Raw genomic sequence first — 6000 nt, 5'->3', positions numbered from 1 at the left:
TCTAAATGTGTTGATCCAGATTTATTGTTGTTTTTCTGTTTGATGGAAACAGTTTGAGTTCTAACTACATTCCAACTGTATTTAATGGTGTTATGTAGTTGTGTTGTCATGTTGTATTGTAGTAACCCTCAACTGTATTTAATGGTGTTATGTAGTTGTGTTGTCATGTTGCCTTGTAGTAACCCTCAACTGTATTTAATGGTGTTATGTAGTTGTGTTGTCATGTTGTATTGTAGTAACCCTCAACTGTATTTAATGGTGTTATGTAGTTGTGTTGTCATGTTGTATTGTAGTAACCCTCAACTGTATTTAATGGTGTTATGTAGTTGTGTTGTTATGTTGTATTGTAGTAACCCTCAACTGTATTTAATGGTGTTATGTAGTTGTGTTGTCATGTTGTATTGTATTAACCCTCAACTGTATTTAATGGTGTTATGTAGTTGTGTTGTCATGTTGTATTGTAGTAACCCTCAACTGTATTTAATGGTGTTATGTAGTTGTGTTGTCATGTTGTATTGTAGTAACCCTCAACTGTATTTAATGGTGTTATGTAGTTGTGTTGTCATGTTGTATTGTAGTAGGCCCAAATACTTTTTTCTGATGATGGAGAGAGACACCAGACAGGACACAGAGACAGCAACAGAGTAGGATATGACGGAGTGAGACACCAGACAGGACACAGAGACAACAGAAGAATAGGATATGATGGAGAGAGACACCAAACAAGACACAGAGACAGCAACAGAAGAATAGGAAATGATGGAGAGAGACACCAGACAAGACAGAGACAGCAACAGAAGAATAGGATGTGATGGAGAGAGACACCAGACAAGACACAGAGACAGCAACAGAGTAGGATATGATGTGAGACACCAGACAAGACACAGAGACAGCAACAGAGGAATAGGATATGATGGAGAGAGACACCAGACAAGACACAGAGACAGCAACAGAAGAATAGGATGTGATAGAGAGAAACACCAGACAAGACACAGAGACAGCAACAGACGACACAGAGAAAGTGATGGAGAGAGACAGAAGAATAGAGTTCCAGACAGTTGTAGAATGTATGCCAAGACACATTGTAAGAGCTGTTAAGAGAGAGGGAGGGAGAGAGAACAGGCAGAACCTGATATGTAAATGAGCAGAGCAAATGAAACTCACTTTTGACGACCTGATGATCAACCAGACTGTGTTTCTATTGAGAGATAAAAGGTAAGACAACGATTGTTGTGTGTATTCATATAGTTGATGATATTGTTATGTGTATTCATATAGTTGATGATATTGTTATGTGTATTCATATAGTTGATGATATTGTTATGTGTATTCATATAGTTGATGATATTGTTATGTGTTTTCATATAGTTGATGATATTGTTATGTGTATTCATATAGTTGATGATATTGTTATGTGTATTCATATAGTTGATGATATTGTTATGTGTATTCATATAGTTGATGATATTGTTATGTGTATTCATATAGTTGATGATATTGTTATATTCATATAGTTGATGATATTGTTGTGTGTATTCATATAGTTGATGATATAGTTATGTGTATTCATATAGTTGATGATATTGTTATGTGTATTCATATACTTGATAATATTTCTGGTGGACAGTGTTATAATAGTCCTACTCTCCTTAAAATGTTTTTGATATAAATTAGATGAGTGGGGTGAATTTGTTCTGTGCCCATCTGTGTGCCCCAAGGTGATCACTCCTACACTATCCTACACTATTTTGGTACTAGGTAGAACCCTTTTGGGTTCCATGAAGAACCCTTTCCACAGAGGGTTCTACATAGAAGCCAGGAGAATTCTACGTGGAACCCAAAAGCGTTCTCTTATGGGGACAGACAGAGGACCTGTTTGGAACCCTTTAGTCTAAGAGTGTACTGTATCATAGGTCTATAGACCAGGGTGATCTCCTACTGTATCATAGGTCTATAGACCAGGGTGATCTCCTACTGTATCATAGGTCTATAGACCAGGGTGATCTCCTACTGTATCATAGGTCTATGGACCAGGGTGATATCCTACTGTATCATAGGTCTATAGACCAGGGTGATCTCCTACTGTATCATAGGTCTATGGACCAGGGTGATATCCTACTGTATCATAGGTCTATAGACCAGGGTGATCTCCTACTGTATCATAGGTCTATAGACCAGGGTGATCTCCTACTGTATCATAGGTCTGTAGACCAGGGTGATATCCTACTGTATCATAGGTCTATAGACCAGGGTGATCTCCTACTGTATCATAGGCCTATAGACCAGGGTGATCTCCTACTCTATCATAGGTCTATAGACCAGGGTGATCTCCTACTGTATCATAGGTCTATAGACCAGGGTGATCTCCTACTGTATCATAGGTCTATAGACCAGGGTGATCTCCTACTGTATCATAGGTCTATAGACCAGGGTGATCTCCTACTGTATCATAGGTCTATAGACCAGGGTGATCTCCTACTGTATCATAGGCCTATAGACCAGGGTGATCTCCTACTGTATCATAGGTCTATAGACTTGTCTTCTCAAAACAGACTTAAAACACAACAATCAACAATCAAACATTTTCTGTTAATGCTGTTAATGCTTTTCAATCAGGAAGGTTTGTTGTGTGAAAGAGACAAATAAATATTGTGGAGAGACTAACAACAACTTACACTTCCTCAAAACAGGTTGTGTGTGTTCATTAGTTCCCACCGTAGCAAAACGTTTGGCAACAGAAACCGTTTAGGTCACATTGTACATTGTTTACAGTGAACTGTTTAGGTCACATTGTACAGCGTTTACAGTGAACTGTTTAGGTCACATTGTACAGCGTTTACAGTGAACTGTTTAGGTCACGTTGTACAGCGTTTACAGTGAACTGTTTAGGTCACGTTGTACAGCGTTTACAGTGAACTGTTTAGGTCACATTGTACAGCGTTTACAGTGAACTGTTTAGGTCACATTGTACAGCGTTTACAGTGAACTGTTTAGGTCACATTGTACAGCGTTTACAGTGAACTGTTTAGGTCACATTGTACAGCGTTTACAGTGAACTGTTTAGGTCACATTGTGCAGTGTTTACAGTGAACTGTTTAGGTCACGTTGTACAGCGTTTACAGTGAACTGTTTAGGTCACATTGTACAGCGTTTACAGTGAACTGTTTAGGTCACATTGTACAGCGTTTACAGTGAACTGTTTAGGTCACATTGTACAGCGTTTACAGTGAACTGTTTAGGTCACATTGTACAGCGTTTACAGTGAACTGTTTACGTCACATTGTACAGCGTTTACAGTGAACTGTTTGTGTTTTATGCAACTGTCACGGTCGTTGTAATGGACGGACCAAGGCACAGCGTGTGTTGAGTTCCACATATTTATTTAAAGTGAAACTACTTAACAAAACAATAACCAAGCAACAAAATGTGACGACGTGGTGCAACACACACAGACACAAAACAACAATGGAGAACTGAAGCTGATCCCCAATTAGAGACAACGATAATCAGCTGCCTCTAATTGGGAACCATACCAAGCACACCAACATAGAAATAGGAAAACTAGAACACCCCCTAGTCATGCCTGATCTACAACACCCAGAGAACCAAGGGCTCTCTGTGGTCAGGGCGTGACAGCAACATTTTAAAACTGTTGGCTGTGGAGTAAACTAATGAATACAACCCAGGTTGTAGCCTACGACTCGGCATGTTGATACCTGCCTGATGCTGAAACCTGAACGTAGCCTGAGGGGTAAACTATGATACTAGCCAGATATACTGGTTTTCTAAAAATAGCCAGGTTCAGTTAGCTTCACATTCCAGCTCAGACCTCATCCATCAGAATATACAGAACACATTGTATATGTTTATCATAGTTCCTCTATAGTGTAGTGATCCTCACTATATGAGCCATGTCACAATTCCAACCAAGTTACCCAATTGATGCCAATGGTGCGATGCGTAGGTTGTTCACCTTTAACACATGCAACCTGGGTTCACTTCCCTGCCCCGCTGTTTGCTACATTGGTGTCAGAAGTGGTGTCTGAGACATGCTTTTGTGTGAGCCAGGTAACAATTCCCACCATGTGGGTTAACCCTATTGGTGCAATACGTAGGGTGTTGACCTCCCTGCCCGCTGTTTTCAACTATATTAACAGCACAGGCTGCCTGTAGGGTGTTGACCTCCCTGCCTGCTGTTTTCAACTATATTAACAGCACAGGCTGCCTGTAGGGTGTTGATCTCCCTGCCTGCTGTTTTCAACTATATTAACAGCACAGGCTGCCTGTAGGGTGTTGACCTCCCTGCCTGCTGTTTTCAACTATATTAACAGCACAGGCTGCCTGTAGGGTGTTGACCTCCCTGCCTGCTGTTTTCAACTATATTAACAGCACAGGCTGCCTGTAGGGTATTGATCTCCCTGCCTGCTGTTTTCAACTATATTAACAGCACAGGCTGCCTGTAGGGTGTTGACCTCCCTGCCTGCTGTTTTCAACTATATTAACAGCACAGGCTGCCTGTAGGGTGTTGACCTCCCTGCCTGCTGTTTTCAACTATATTAACAGCACAGGCTGCCTGTAGGGTGTTGACCTCCCTGCCTGCTGTTTTCAACTATATTAACAGCACAGGCTGCCCGACATTCGTTGAACAAAGAGACACAATAATACGAGTGAAAGGATTTTAGGATAATATCAGTAAGTGTTGATTTAGAGTTGTCTTCTGGGTTCAGCCTTCTAGTTGCCTTTATCAACAGGTTGTAATGTAATAAATGACATCACAATGACATGTCCTCAGAGTTGGAAAGATCCTACATCTGAACACATTATTTAACATGGTGACATGGTGCTGCTAGTGATAGAAAACATTAAGAGACAGAATACAGGCAGTGGAGTTTGTACAAAGTTTACGAACAACATTATATTGAACTAGGTAGACTGAGCATAGAGCTAAAGGCTGTAACCACGGGGAAGAAACTGTTCAGATTGGGGTCTATAACATCCAATCACTTAGGTTTACAGCAGCTGACAGTTGCAACTTCATTGCTAATAACTCAAACTTCCTTTTTCAGATAAAGACATCATCTCTGTACAGATGTAGGATCTGAATTTGATCACCCTGTTGCAGGAAAACTAAAACTTGTAGTGTATTTGATGTTTTAAAAGGCTTCTAAAGTTTGTCATTTCCACTTTCCACTTTAAAATGTTAATTATAATCCACATAATTTTTCTGCTTCAGTAAACTGTCTCAAATTAAGATCCTACATCTGTAGCAAAACACCTGTCTTTCAGGTATTCTCCTTTGACCATTTGGCATCTTGTATTTACTGTTGTTTAGGCTGGTTGAATGAGTTGCCTATGAAAGCTACTTCATCTGTAAGAAAACAGGCGTCTGCACCAGTGACTGTAAGTTATGTGATTTCCTCATATGAAATTGAAAGTATGTTTGTAGCCTACGCAGTTATAAAACGGCTGTTGAAACTGTAACACATATTTCTCAGTACATTAGAAGTCAGATAAATGTGTTGAGACATAGGAAAGATGGGCAAACTCTCGTTGTTCTTGGCTTTCTACAAACTATTATAAGGTTAGTCGATGTCAGACATTCAATAGTCAGAGTAGGTTTGAGCTATGATCACTTATCATGCTGACACACCTGATGGTCTCTGTGAACTGATCTGAACAGGTTTAGGTTGGTCATCTATGATATGTAGGTTATATACAGTACATTCTCTGTCCTGCTACTGGTAGGACTATAACATTATGTGAACTGATCTGAACAGGTTTAGGCTGGTCATCTATGATATGTAGGTTATATACAGTACATTCTCTGTCCTGCTACTGGTAGGGCTATAACATTATGTGAACTGATCTGAACAGGTTTAGGCTGGTCATCTATGATATGTAGGTTATATACAGTACATTCTCTGTCCTGCTACTGGTAGGACTATAACATTATGTGAACTGACCTGAACAGGTTTAGACTGGTCATCTATGATATGTAGG

At 39.9% G+C, this 6000-nt stretch overlaps 1 protein-coding gene across 1 annotated transcript in view; it reads left to right on the top strand.

Annotated features, from left to right (window-relative positions):
- Positions 1 to 962: 962 nt before the first annotated feature.
- The window catches only part of LOC135564818 (NACHT, LRR and PYD domains-containing protein 12-like), a 40833-nt gene continuing 35795 nt past the window's right edge, over positions 963 to 6000 (top strand). The window contains 2 exon segments of the mRNA XM_065010888.1: positions 963 to 1215; positions 5333 to 5400. The gene's annotated coding sequence lies outside the window, so the exon portion shown is untranslated.

Source organism: Oncorhynchus nerka, linkage group LG26, assembly GCF_034236695.1.
Source record: "Oncorhynchus nerka isolate Pitt River linkage group LG26, Oner_Uvic_2.0, whole genome shotgun sequence".
Lineage (NCBI taxonomy): Eukaryota > Metazoa > Chordata > Actinopteri > Salmoniformes > Salmonidae > Oncorhynchus > Oncorhynchus nerka.
Note: the sequence above shows the minus strand (reverse complement) of the source record. Positions and strands in the feature narration are given on the sequence as shown.